Source organism: Pinus tabuliformis, chromosome 6, assembly GCF_031772625.1.
Source record: "Pinus tabuliformis cultivar Carrire ecotype Pingquan chromosome 6, CPIR1, whole genome shotgun sequence".
Lineage (NCBI taxonomy): Eukaryota > Viridiplantae > Streptophyta > Pinopsida > Pinales > Pinaceae > Pinus > Pinus tabuliformis.
In genome coordinates, this window is record NC_142292.1 from 1,439,063,126 (window position 1) to 1,439,078,886 (window position 15,761).

Genomic DNA, 15,761 nt, shown 5'->3' on the forward strand with positions numbered 1-15,761 from the left:
CCTTTTATATTATCCAGCAAAATGAAGAGATACAACCTACAACAAATATGTTGTAATTTCCTCTTCGCTCTCACACAACCTCCTCTCTTTCCCTCGTTCAGAACAATCATAAATAGTCGTAATACAATTCCCTCATATAAACCTTAGGTTTCCTTCTAAGGAAAAAAACCTAAATTAACATAATTTCTACCATCAGATCATCCGCCTAATGAACAACCTAGATTGACTACAAAATTACAATATGTTATAAGGAAAATTTTCATCTATTTTATCTTCAGGGGTGCTTCCCCTGATCCCTTGCTAGGGAGAGCGGGCTCATAAAAGTTTTCATCGCCCCTCCTTGGACCCCCCCTGACGATAATTAAATGGGTGGCATTGTTGTCCTGTTAGGAACAAGGATCTGATGCGACTGAAACACAAACCTTTGAATAACCAGGAAGATAATCAAGCTCCATACCCAACAGATTTTTCCAAACACCTTAATAGCATGGAATCATAGTTTTTTCTAAACAAAACCATATTTATAAGTTGGTATTAATTTGCCTTTAGTCTTAAAGCACACTTTTTCTAGATTCTAAATGAAAAGGAGTTCATCCATGAGTAAAAAAATAGATTAGGTTGACATATTGTGAATTAGAAGTGTCAGGGATAATGCACATTTGTTGTAAATCTTCTGGTTCTTGACCTTTGAAACTATTTTTTGATTTTGAATCTATAGTTTGTGTAACCAACTTACACAATCCTTGACCTAAAACAATCTTAGCAGGCTTAATTTACAAATCATATTCTTGTAATGCAACAACCCAATGAGCTCCCTTTTCTCCAAGGTCTTTCTGAACTAATAGGATTCTAACAACAAAATAGGGCACAATTACCTTGGTGTGTGATTTATTTAGAAATTTTCTAAAATGTTTAATTGATTTGAATACTTCATATGCCTACTTTTTAACATCTAAATATTATAACTCTGCTCCTTGTAATACTAAACTATTGAATGCTATAAGTACTTCTGCATCTTGATCAATTTTTTGTGTTAGAACAACTACATAACATCAATCAAAGACAAACATATATAAAATAAATTCCTTATCATAATTTGGTGAGAACAAGGAGGGGGCTTGTATAATGGACTGTTTAATAGAGTCAAATGCTTGCTTTTCTCTCACACTCCACTTGAAGATTGCTTTATTCTTAATCATATTTTGCAAAGGAAACACTATTTGTGCAAAATCAAGAATGGAACGCCTCACACAATTAATTTTGCCTAAAAATGGCTGCATTAACTTCTTGTTATGAGGGAGTTAAATTTCTAATTTGGATTTAACTCTGTCAAGGTTTATTATTATTCCATCTTTGGAAATAATGAATACTAAGAGTTTACATTTTGAAAGAGTAAAGAATGACTTTTTAGGATTCAAAGAGATACCATATTTCCTGCAACATTCAAAAATTTGTTTCAAATTGTGAATGTAATATTTCCTTCTTTTCGAAAATATGGTAATGTCGTCAAGATAAACAAAAATTGTTTTAATTATTAATCCTCTAAAATAAATATCCATCGCTCTCTATAACGTTTCCCCAACATTGATAAGACCAAATGACATCTTCTAGTAAGCATGAGTTCACCACTTAGTCCTAAAAGTTGATTTTCACTTATCATTGGGATGAATGAGGATTTGATTGTATTTTAAAAATTCATCAAGAAAATACATCAATTATGATCCAACGACAACTTGCAATATCTATTCCATGGGAGGCAATGGGAATTTTTTTTTTTTTTTTTCAGAAACTTTGTTAATGTTTCTGAAATCGATACAAATTCTTATATCTCCTTTCTTTTTTCTTACTAGAACTAGATTGGATACCCATTTAGAATGCCTAATTGGAAACATAATCATGGCTTTTAACAATTTTCTTAGTTCAACTTTAATTTGACACTCAAGATTGGGACGGATTTTTCTTATTTTTGTTGGATAGGCTTTTCGTCGAGTAACATTGGAATTGTATGTTGTATGTTAGGCCCCTATAATACTAGTGATTACCCCATTACTTTTGTCATTTTATTCCTTATTGTCATTGTTGTGACCCTATTGTCCCCATATTGTTATTATTGTGCACCCCAGAAGCCCACTTTTGTTATTTATGTGGCCATATATTATTATGGTTAGGTCGGCTTGGGTTATATTGTGACCCCTTAGACTCCTATATATAGAAAGGAGGTTTTGTCATTTGTATCATCCAAGAATTGTTCATTTGTGTAATTTAAAGGAGGTTGCCTCCTCGAAGAGGCTGAATTATAAGGCGTTGACCTATCTTTTCTATCTTTTTGTGAGCTAGTTTCATAACATTTGGTATCGAAGCTTTCGATTCTAGGGTTTCGCTGCTCCAAACAGGTCATCATGGAATTTGCGCTATAACTTTTTTCTGCAACGTTTCAGACGCTACCAAAAAACCCATTTGGGATGAAATTGTTCTAAACCTCGGCTCCAAATTTCAAAGTTTTTCGCACTATATTTGTGGAGATATGATATGAGGAAGTTGGCCTTTTTGCAGACTCCCGAATTACATTCCAAACAGGTGACCTAGGGAAAATAGTCATAACTTTTGTTTTGAGCATCAGATTGAAATTTCGTCAGAAGTTACAGAAAGAGGATAGACTGTAGTTTCTTGTATATATTTTTCAGATCCTAAGGTCAAAATAGTGACACGTGGCACTTCATAAAATTTTACTCTTCTGAAAAGGTATATAATTAGGTCATCTTGGGAGATTGTGCATAACTCTTTCTTGGAGAATCTAAATTCAATAGGATTGGTAGAATTGGAAAGAGGACATAGAGGGCTACTGTAGGTCGCAATTTCAGAACTAGAAGATCTGAAATTACAGAGATACATCAAATTCAAAATCAAGTGCCTACAAAGTGAAAAAAGGTGTGTGTTTTTTTTAAATATTTGCATAAGCTTGGTTTGAAAAATTAGTTTGAAGGAATTCAAAGGGCATAGTGAAGCATTATTATCAGTAATTAATGCCCCGAAGAAAGAAAATGGAAACATCTAGTAAACAATCTGAAATCTCTAGCATGACTCATGAAGAAGAGGAAGAAATGCTACATGATATATCAAAATTACGAGACCAAGTGCAACAAATGTCACTCTCACAAAAGCTAACAGAAGCTAAGATAAATGGCGTGGAATCTAAGATGAATGGCGTGGAAGCTAAGATGGATGGCATGGAAGCTAAAATGGAAGCTAATATGGATGGTATGAAAACATTTTTACTAGAAAGGCTTCCTAATGGAAAAAAAGGTAGGAGAGGAAACTCATTATGAGAACAAAAGGAATGTTAATCATGATTTGAAGAATGACAACATGGAAGATTTGAAGAAATATATTGAAGGATTGAAGGAAGGTTTGACAAAGTTGCTAGAAGAAAGGCTTCTTAATGGTGAAAATTTTGTAGAGGAAACTCATGATGAGAACAAAGGAAATACTAATCGTGATTTCATAGACTCTAACATTGGAACAAAGGCCCACCATGTTCCAAAGATCGATATGAGGAAGTTTGATGGCAAGGATCTCGTAACATGGATACTACAGATGGAGCAATTTTTCGATCTCCATAATGTGAAAAACACACAAAAGGTACGCATTACAACTTTATATTTGGAACCAAACCAGTTTGTATGGTATCAATGGCTTTGCTCTCATAAACAATTGTGACTTGGACAATTTTTACGGAAGAAATGACAGCACATTATGAGGATACGAAAAACAACTTTTTTTAGCGAATTGATCAACCTCAAACAAAAGGGTTCAATGAGGGAGCACATTGAGGACTTCCAAAAATTGAATATAAGGGTAAAAAATATTCCAGAGGAGCATAGGATTGATATGTTCATAGGGAATTTAAAGGATAACATCCAACATGAGGTTTACCTTTGGGAACCTGACTCATTGGAGAAGGCATTCAGGTTGGCAAGAAAAATGGAAAACAAAATTTTGGCAACAAGGAATCCTACAACTCACATCTATAAGGATGTAAGTGTTGTTTCCCCCATCCATCCACAACCTACAAGGTTGACACCCCAACAATTGGAAGAAAAAAAAAAGCAAAAGGGCTTTGTTATAATTGTGATATAAAATACACTAAAGGTCATAAGTGTGCTGAGAATAAATTATTTTACATAGATTGTGAAGAGGAGGAAGAAAAGGAACAAGAAACACCAAAAGAAGAGGATATACACCAGGTACAAACCCTATAGAAAGAAGAAATGAATCCAACCATATCTTGTAATGCATTGGCTGGAATGAGCACCCCTCAAACTATCAATATAGAAGGACATATCAAGAAGAAAAAGGTAATAGTGTTGATTGATTCGGGAAGTACGTGTGATTTTATTCATTGTAAGATAGCCAAGGAATTAAGTTGCTTCTTATATCCAACATCAGAGTGTCAAGTGGTGGTTACAAGTGGAGGAAACATAAATTGCTCTGGAAAGTTCCATAATATGAAGTTATCCATGGGAGAATATGTATTGAATAGCCCAATGCTTTCCATTCCAATGGGTGGTGTTGATGTTGTACTAGGAGTCCAATGGCTATAATCCTTGGGTACAATAGCTTTTAATTTTCAATAACTTTTCATGAAATTTTCTTCGGAAGGAAAAGAAGCTGAATTAAGAGGTATCGCAGGGAAACCACGAAAGATAATCAACTCTAATGGAATGACAAAGCTTATAAGGAAACAACAACGGAGCGTAATTACATAATTATGTTCGCTAGAGGTTCGCACATCAAAATCATCTATTTCTCCAAATCTCCAAAAAGTCTTGGATAATCATTCCAAGGTATTTGAGACTCCCAAAGGTCTCCCACTTATTCGTTATCAGGATCATGCTATTCATTTGTTTCCAGGAAGTGTTCCTCCGAACATCAGGCCTTACATATATCCCTATGCCCAAAAAAGTGAAATTGAACGTATGGTTGCAGAAATGCTAGTGGCTGGTATAATTCAACCTAGTCAAAGTTCTTTCTCTGCTCCAGTAGTATGAGTGCACAACAAGGATGGATCATGGTGCATGTGTCCGGATTTTAGGGAGCTCAACAAACTCACTATTAAAGATAAATTTCCCATTCCTATCATTGATGAACTATTGGATGAATTGCATGGATCGATTTACTTCACCAAGTTGAAGCTTCGTTCAGGATATCATCAAATCAGAATGAAGACTGAAGATGAGGGTCATTATGAATTTTTGGTCATGCCTTTTGGCATTACCAATGCACCTTCTACATTTCAAGGTTTGATGAATTCCATTTTCAAACCCTTCCTTAGAAAATTTGTGTTAGTATATTTTTATGATATACTAATCTATAGCAAGTCTTGGAAGGATCATGTTCAACACGTTGACAGGGTGCTGAACCTATTGAAGGAGAAACAATTATATGCAAAATGTTCCAAATGTTTCTTTGGAGTACAAGAGGTGGAATATCTAGGTCATATTGTATCTCATGAAGGTGTTAAGGTAGACCCCAACAAAATTAAAGCCATTAAGGAATGGAAAATCCCCACATCCATAAAGCATCTGTGAGCATTTCTCAGGTTGACAGGGTATTACCGCAAGTTTGTTAAGAATTATGGGATTATTGAAGAAAGATTCATTTTTATGGACTCCAGAAGCAACGAAGGGCTTTGAACATCTTAAAGAGGCAATGTGCCAAGCACCAGTCTTAGCTATGCTAGACTTCACAAAAACCTTTATTGTGGAATGTGATGCTTCAGGAAATGGAATTGTTGTTGTTTTAATGCAAGAAGAAAGACCCATTGCTTTCAAAAGTTGTCCAATCAAAGGAAAGTATTTACACAAAGCTATTTACGAAAAGGAAATGTTGGCAATACTACATGCACTTAAGAAATGGTGACCATACCTAATGGAAAGACACTTCAAGGTAAAACGGATCATGATAGTCTTAAATAATTTTTAGAACAAAGATTATCTTCAAAAGAGCAGCAAAAATGGGTCACAAAGATGTTGGGTTATGACTTTGAAATCATCTACAAAAAGGGAAGCAAAATGTTGTGGCAAATGCACTCTTAAGAAAGGATGAGGATGTGGAAGCATTACTTTGTGCCATATCTATTATCCAACCAGATTGGATAAATGAGGCAAGGGATGAATGGAAGAATGATGAAGATGTGAGGGCACTCATTCAAAAGTTACAACAAGATCCCAATGCATCTGATACAATTAGCTGGAAAAATGATTCATTATGGTCCAAAGATCGTTTATACCTATGTAAGAATTCCCAAATCAAACAAAATATTCTTATGGAATTGCATGCCTCTCCCTTAGGAAGGCACTCAGGATTTTTAAAGACTTACCACAGGGTTAAGAAGGAATTTTTTTGGGACGGCCTTAAATCTAATATTCAAAAGTTCGTGGCAGAATTTCTGGTTTACCAACAAAATAAAGTTGAAACAATTAAGACCCCCGGTCTACTACAACCTTTATCCATTCCAAGTCAACATCGAGAGGAGGTTTCAATGGATTTTATCATAGGTTTACCCAAATCCGAAGGGAAGAGTGTCATCATGGTGGTAGGTTACAGACTTACCAAGTATGCACATTTTTGTGCATTATCTCATCCATTTAAATCCAGTACAGTTTCTACTGCATTTATGGAAACAATTCAAAAGCTACATGGAAACCCAAAGATTATTGTAAGCAACAAAGATCCCATATTCACTTGAATTTTTTGGACAGAATTATTTTCTTGTCTTGGTACTCAGTTAGCTCATAGTTCATCTTATCATCCTCAATCTGATGGGAAAACTGAGATAGTAAATAAATGTTTGGAAGGATATCTTCATTGCTTTGTATCTGATAAATAGACACATTGGGTCAAATGGTTACCTCTCGCTGAATGGTAGTATAACACTTCCTTCCATACTTCAACAAAAATAACCCCATTTATGGAACTTTATGGATATCACCCACCATCCATCACATCATATTTAAGAGAAAATTCTAAGGTTCAAGCAGTGGAAGATCACATCGAGAATTAAAAACAAGTTCTCCAACTCTTAAAGGATAACCTCGCCTTGGCGTAGAATATAATGAAACAGCAGGAAGATCAACATCACAGTGAAAGAAGTTTTGATGTAGGTGATTAGGTATTCCTACGGCTACAACCATATTAACAAATGTCCCTCAAGCAAGCTAATAAGGATAACAAATTATCACCAAAGTATTATGGTCCATACAAAGTGTTGCAAAAAATAGGTACAATGGCATACAAATTGGAGCTTCCTGCAGCTTCCCAAGTGCACCCAGTTTTCCATGTTTCATGCTTAAAGAAGGTTATAGGTGACAAGCTCCCAGTTCAAACAATATTGCGAGAACTTGACGAGGAAGGAAAGATCATATTGGAGCCTGAAGCAGTTAAAGAAACAAGAACTTGACAACTACAAAATTGATCAATTTCAGAGTATCTCATAAAGTGGAAGAACTTACCTATTGAAGATTCCACATGGGAGGATGAGAATTTTTTACAGAAGCATCCAGAACTACTCAAGCGTTGAGGACAACACTTTTTTGAAGGAGAGGGGCATGTTAGGTCCCTATAATACTAGTGATTACCCCATTACTTTTGTCATTGTATTCCTTATTGTCATTGTTGTGACCCTATTGTCCCCATATTGTTATTATTGTGCACCCCAGAAGCCCACTATTGTTATTTATGTGGCCTTATATTATTATGGTTAGTTCAGCTTGGGTTATATTGTGACCCCTTAGACTCCTACATATAGAAAGGAGGTTTTGTCATTTGTATCATCCAAGAATTGTTCATTTGTGTAATGTAAACAAGGTTGCCCCCTCGAAGAGGCTGAATTATAAGGCGTTGGTCTATCTTTTCTATCTTTTTGTCAGTTGGTTTCATAACATTGTATGATTGAGGTATCATAGGTCTTGAGGTCATCATAATTCTAGGAAAATACATCCTTGTATCTTCCGCGTAAATGAATAAAACCAAGTATTCATCTAATTAAATTTTGAGACCTAGATTTACATTTTGAGGATTTTCCTCTAAGCCAAGATTGATGACCTCAAATCTGAAGGAAGAACTAGAAATTTTGCAATTGGTAGGTCTCTTAAATCTATCCTTAAGATCATAAAAGTCTTCTAACTTGACTATAGATTTAGGGATTGTTTTTTCAACTTTACTTTCATTAGATATCTTACTCAATTCTCTATCACGAGAGTCTTCATCAATTACCTAATCACCATACATTCCCTCATAAGTGATGTAATTTATGATATCATCATCATCATTAAAAAATTTCCAGTTATAAATATTATTAGGTATCGAGGGTTAGAAAATTAACTGAATTGAGAAAATATCTGGACTAAAGTCTTCAAGTGGTATGAGCCTAGAAGCAACATTTTCTAAAATATTTGTGCTTTCATTTTGCAACCTTGGGATAGGGCTAATGTTGATTGCAAGAAAATGAAAAGTCAATTCTTGTATAAGTAATTGATAACGCTTTAAGTGACTAGAAACACAGTGAATAGTGTTTCTTACCTATTTAATAACAATCTTTGAGTCACCAAAAACCTTTAAATATTTGACATCTAGGCTTATTTCTTTTCATAGTCCTTATACAAGTGATTCATATTCGACAACGTTATTTTTACATTCAATTCTAGTATGTATGTGAGCATAGCCTTTTCCATGTTAGGGTTAATCAGAATGCATCCTACACCTATGCCATGGTTAGACTTCGAGCCATCAAAATACAAGGTCCAAATAAAATTATCTACATGTTTATTTACACATGAATATATAATATTTACATAACAAGAAGTATCGGTCTGCAAGAAGTTCTCAATTTATCAACATACAGAAGCAGATGGATAAGGAGATAATTGAGCATTAAAATTACCAAAATATGATTATGAAAAATAATTTCCCAAGGTATTATTAGTAAAGGCAATGAGTTCATTTTCTTCTTCCATTTTAGTAAAAATTTGTTTCATGTGTTTTTCCTGATCAACTATGATCTAACTAGGCTTACCATTGTATGACAGCGAAAGATGTGACTAGTCAATTGCAAATAACTATTTAAAATTTATAACTAGTCTCTATTCAAGATAAGACCAAAATATTCTAGAATATAATATGTTATCACATAAATGATCTGAAATAATTTAGGCTGGGAGGCTAACTTGATTAAGACTTCTTTTATTTCACCTAAAACCTTGACTTTTTATCTATCAAGTTATAGAATTTGAATGATCGATTCTTGGGGCCTAACATTCAATTTTAATCATACAAAATATGTAATGATGTTAGAGGATGCACTGAAATAGACTAAAAAATTATGTACATTCTTATTAATGATTTCAAAAGACAACATAAAAGGTGGGGTGTGGGAATTGAACCTATCACCTATAAGAATTGCATCTACTTGTTTCCTTTAATCATAAGAAGAAGGAGGCTTTGATTTAGTTTTCGTCTTTGTAGTCTTAGTAGCCATAGCTATAACTGGTAGAGGAGATTTTCAAGTGGTGTTAAAAGAGTTTACTAAAGTTTTATGTTGCTGCTTAATTTTACTGACCTCAAATAGTGAAATCTTAGCTTTAGTATTCTTCATATCTTCTACAATAGTATATTCTATGCTATCAAAAATTACAAGAGTTTTAGAATCAAACGTATTTGGAGTGGTTCTTTTAGTAGTAGGAGGTGGAGAGCTAAGAGTTGACATATGGATTTTCTTCATTAGATTAGAGGAGGAACTTGTAGGAAAAAATTTATAGGATGGAGAAGCATTTGCAACAAGACTTTGATTAGCACTAGATGTACCTATAGAACTTTTGCTTCTCATAATTATAGGGAGGGCTTCTTCCTCTTCATCTTCTTAAAGAGAACCATTAAAATCCCAGGAAGAATTTGCATTAGATATATCTTATTCCTCTTCTTCTTTCTTGGTTTGTTAAACTTCTTCTTCTTCCCCCCTCTTCCTCTTCTTCTGCTATAGAAATCTGAGCTACAAGGGGAGTTTGTTGTGTCCTTCTAAAATTTCTTCTAGAAGAAGATTCTTCTGCAACTTTTCTTTTGAGATATACTACTTCATTTGATAGGGTTTAATCACTTTTTGAAGTGCGTCCATATCAAATGTGTCTTTAGTTCTACTTTTCTTCTTCTCATCATCTTTGAACATGACCTTTTTAGCAGTTTTCTTCTCTTCAACAAGAAATTTCTTGGCAAGAGAAAGCATTATTTTCTTGACACTTAATGCTTCTTTAATATTATTTGCAAGAGAAAATTTTCCATCTTTGTCTACAAACATAGCCATTGAATAAGGAGGAGCTATGTTATACCAATCAACATGTACATCTTCACCTTGTTTAGATGTATCTAGGATCTTATTCATAGTTTTATTAAATCATGAATTAAAATACTTGACTCTCTCATCATGAACCATCTTAATATTGGATAATTAAATTATTAATGAATATGGAGCCTTATCATCACCAAATTTTTTAAAGGAATTCCAATTTGAAATGGAATTAATAGGTAAAGAGAAGTACCAAGAAGAAACTTTTGCTTCAAAAGTATATGTAAATTATCTACAAACTACATTTTCTTCAGAAACACCATTCAAATTAATAGCCAACATAAATTTATGAATATGTTCTTCAAGAGGAACATCATTATGAGGATTCAATCTTTGTAGCCATTGTTTAGGATGCTTAGGAAGAGGATGTAATTGACCCTGGATATTGAGAGCTCTAGGGGTTTCCCATGGTCTTTGTGTCATTCTGGTAATGGAAGAGGTTGTATCAGTTATAGATCATATATGGTGGTAGTTGATGATCATGGTATAGTGGGTGACAAAGGACTTGATGCATTGGTAACAATAGAGGGTTTTATCACTCAGATTTTCCTTGAAGTTGTTGGGAAGAGGAAAGTGTTGGCATTATGGCATAGGTGTGGTGCTATGGTACAAGTGTTGTCCTTGATGGCAACTCACTTTGGTGACAGATCTCAGTTCAGGCTCTCAGGATGAAGGAAATCTTGTATACGCAGGTTCACCTTGCCGAAGACGCGTATACATGCGGGTTAGACGTTCAAAAGTCGTGTATGCGTATACACGCACTTTCACGCACATAAAAGCGCGTACATGGTGGGAAACTTATTTTTTGGTTCGTGGTCGTTATTCCTTGGAATTTGAACCTATGGTTTTGGACCATGGTATCTCGTCAGAAGTGTTGACCCAAGGTATTGGGCCCTTGGTATTGTTTATTATGGTTTTGGACCGTGGTATTGTGGAAGGCCTAAAACTATAAAAGAGGAAGGAGATCATGTGGCAATACACCATCTGATTTATTGAATATCTGATATTGTTCTAGATCTGGAATACTGGTGATTGGGTTATGGTGCAGATCTAGATCTGAATGAAGGAGGCACCTGAGCGCAAGAAGGATAAGGACTATTGATGGATCAAAATCTCAAGGCTTGAACATTGGTATCTCTGTATGATTTTGATCAGTTATATGTGGCGCTCTCTTGATCTATAAATCTGATAACCTGGGTTAACTAATGACTGAATGTTTTAAAAGAATAAATTATCCTTTATAGATCTGTACGCAGGTTCAGTTAAGTGCAGGTGAGTATACATGCATTTTCTGTGAATGAAAAATGCGTATACACAGGTTGGTTGTTGTACAGAAGCGTATACACGCAGATTAATGAATAGTGAAGTAGCGTACATATCTTGATTTATATTCTTGCTGCTTCTATTTATTGCTGCAGTGTTCTGGGTTCAAATTTGGTGTGTGGTACTGTTACTGTGATCCAAGTACAGTAGTCAGAGAAGTGTTTATGTTGATTCAGTTTTGATTGGTGAAAAGGTGATTGGTTGATGCCGAAATTCTTGATTGATGTTATTTGTAGATCCAGTCTGAAAATTTATGAAATGTGGTCCCTGAAAGACAGAGAAGGTTGTAGCCTTCTGTAGGCCAGCACCTACGTACTAGTATCTTGGCTAGTGCAAGAGCTAAGGGGGTTGTAGCTCCCTTCCAGGAGAAGATGGAAAATGAGAGAGGGTTGTAGCTCTCTGCAGGTTGTAGCCTGCGTACTGGTAAAGGACTGCACCAGTACAATTGTAAAAAGAAGTTTCTAATTAAAGAGAAGATAGAGACGAATTGCAGCAAGTGGTTTTCATCCACATTGGGTTTCCACCTTATATCTTGTCTTCTTGTCTTTTTGCTCTGTTTTACTGGTTCTGGTTACTGGTTATTTGCTTCTGAATCACAGATTAACAATCAACATCAGAAAGATAAATTAAATTAAAAAGTTTGCATTATATACGCGGGTTTTCTTCTGCATAGTTGCGTATATACGCGGGTTCAATTAACTGAAGTAGCGTATATCATTTGATTTTGAAAACGGAGCATTTGACTTAATAATACTGATTCACCCCCCCCCCCCCCTCTCAGTATTATTTCCAACAGAAAGGGGTTTGAGGTAACCACAAACCAACTTTTAGGTACAGAATCTATCCAATTCGTACCCATAGAGGGCTCTCTCTTTAAGTTTTAACTTTTTTTTGAAAGATATTAGGCTAGTTATGAAAGCTTAGGGGTTTTGATTGTGTTTGGTGGTGAAATTCAATAGCATAGGGGTAGGACTGAGTAGTTTAGGCCATTGGGATAATGGATTCAAATAAGATGGCTTAATTGGATTTGGTTTCTTAACAAGGGATGGTTTCACAAGGCAAGGTAGTTAAACAGGGAGAAAATAGAGACTTAAAAAAGATGGAATGGACTCAAAAGGGATGAAGGAAATTAACAATCCTTCAACATATTTTTAAAGAGGGAACTTGGATGATTACCAATAAAGAGAAATTAAGAATTCTTTACTAAATAATCAAAGTGAATAAACTAGGAAACAAGAGCAATTAAGAATTCATTGTTTATGCTAGTTTAGAGGAAAACATTAAGAATAAAAATGATTGAAAACATATTGCACTCAAGCACTTTCTGAATTATTCTTTTTCGTTTATCATTCAAATATGAAACACAGCTGATATAATAAACTAGAAAACTTTAAAACATGAGATATAGAAGACTTATTGATCCGGTGTCTGACTTTTGAATCCTTTCAAAAGTCCTTTGCATTAATTCTTCATCCAGCTAGCCATACAAAATTTTGTCCAACAACACTTTATTCCAAAATAATCAGTTTTATAGCAATGTCTAAGAATCCACACTCAATACTCCAATTGAGGGAGTATTTATACAAAAAACTTACAAAAAATATCTCATAACAAAGTGAGATATATTCTAGGATGACTATGAATAAGTTACAAGAAAAATAGAGAAAGATGGTCTCGTAGATAGAAGAAAAGGAAAAATGATGTTGTGTTGTTCCTATTTTTATGAATGTGCTGGAGGTAGGCCCTATGATTTGGCTTTCTACTGTCTTCTTTGTAATTCCATGCTGGTTGCCCTGTTTTTACTAATACTCTTTACCTACTCTAATACTCTTTGACTTGTTTGATCTCTATTTATCCTCTTTACCATTGCTTACTGTAGTAAATAACCAAAATTTACATTTTACTAAAGATAATTTAAAAAATTTCTAACATTTATTCCCACCATTGTGGTTGTGGTATTCTAGTTTTTTGAAGTTTTCTCAGGGTCTCTTCTATTTCAGTGTACCTGAAAAGGTAGGCTAAATTGGAAACAAGTGCTTTACTTCATGCTCAACATAGAATAGGTTCTCTAGACTGTCATAGAGAACTCTGCTTGTAGGTAATTCTTTTGATGTTGATGCACTTGTTGATGAACTTGCCTGGGTTCCTACATATTGATTCAATTTCTCCACATAGTCTATATGCCTCATTAATTTGCCATTAATAACTAAAGCACTAGGCAACCCTTTACTCTACAAAATATCAAATTTCTTCATAAAATCATTAATTTCTTCCTTCACGTCGTGGCATCTTCTTTCTAAATTTTGCATCAGAGTCCTTTTAGTTAAAACCCTTTTGACTTCCAGAATTGTTCCTGTTCTATCTTGAATACCCAATGCTTCAAGCTAGTACTTGTTCTTGGAGTTCAAAAAATTTATGAGCCTGGTGGCTTCCTCAGGCATATTTCCTAACTCTACTATTGTCTTTTGAATCTCTTCTCGGGCTGCCTTTTAAATCAATTTGTTCAAAAAATATTTGGATTAATGGCCAAACATCATTTATTGATTGAGTGATGTTGGCCCAAAGAATCTTTTTAATGTCTTTTAAGGGCTTGTCAAATATAAGTTCCTTTTCTAATGATTTCACCCTCTATTCTAATCCTTTAATTTCCCTTGTCTTTTCTACAACATTTATCTTTGAGAGATCATACTTTTGCTCCAAGGTAGCAAATTGTTCTTTTACCTTTTGCAGCCCTATGACTTGGAGCTTCAATTCCTCCATTGATTTTACTAATTCATATGGGTTGAGACCTGAAATTCTTGCTTGTGATGTACCTATTGTTGTTGTTTTTGTTACTGCCTCTGTTGTGACCACTGGAAAATTAGGTGCTAGAGCTGTTCAAAGGGTGGAATGGACTATAGTGGAAACTACTGGAATCACATTGGGAGGCTGAGAGGTTGACTCTCCCTGCTTGTCCTTCAACGATTTCTCCAATTCTTGTTCAGTTTTCTTTAACTGCTCATTAAGTTTTAGAACTAAATCCATCAACTCTTCTTCAGTTCTTTGCTGTATCACCTCAGCTGTTTGTGGGTGTCGTGAAGGTGGAAATTTCAATTGCTTTCTCAATGCAGCGATGTCTTCATCCTTCTTTTTAATTAAGGCTTCTGCAGTCTTCACATCTTTAGGATCATGACCCAACCCAATGATTAATTCTTCTAATGTTTTAATCCGGTTGTCTTTAGCCTGTGAAGAGGCTTTCTCCAACTGTAGTTGGGTAGTTGTGTTGTTAAAAGAATTTTCCAGCCTTTGGCCCATCATAGCCTTGCCAGTCAAGGTGGAATAAATCATCTCTCCAGTTTGTTTGTGCAATTAAATTTTATCCAAAGGCTAAATATCCTTTGCCATAACCTCAAAACTGGTTCTTAGATAGTCTGCTGCTGATTGAGGTTGTTGTAGTTTAGGTTTGAAATAACTCATTATCATTTTACCTTCCTTGATGTCATAGGCCGACATCAATCTGTTTTGATTAGTGGGAGCCATTTTCAAATATTTATTGTAAACCTAAATCCTCAATGGATCATTTCTAGCTTTTATTTCCATAAATGTCTTCTTGATATCTGAAGTGTCCTTTCCTGGTGGTCTGAAAGATGATACCTCTATACTTTGTTGTCTCTCTAGATCCTGTCTCTGTGAGCTAGTAGATGTTCCACCTACTGGGAATGTTTGATGACTATCTTTTCCTTCTTTCCATTAACTATTAGTAGTCTCTTCCAAAAATTCCTCCTCTGAAAGAGGATTTAACCTTTGTATTTTTGCATCAGGCTGCTCTGAGGGTCCATTGGCAGGGGTAGCTACTTCCCTGTCTCTTTTCTTATTCCTTTCCTCATTCAGAGGATTCTACAAAATTGGAGGTTCTCCCACATTGTCATGAGTCCAGGGAGTTTGCATTTGGGCCTATTCCTTGGAAGTTTCAAGCTATTTTGACAATGTAGATTGCTCTGTGGCTGGTGTATTGGTCTCTATTTCTTTACCCTTGGAGGTCTCTTTAGTTGGTGTTTTGGTC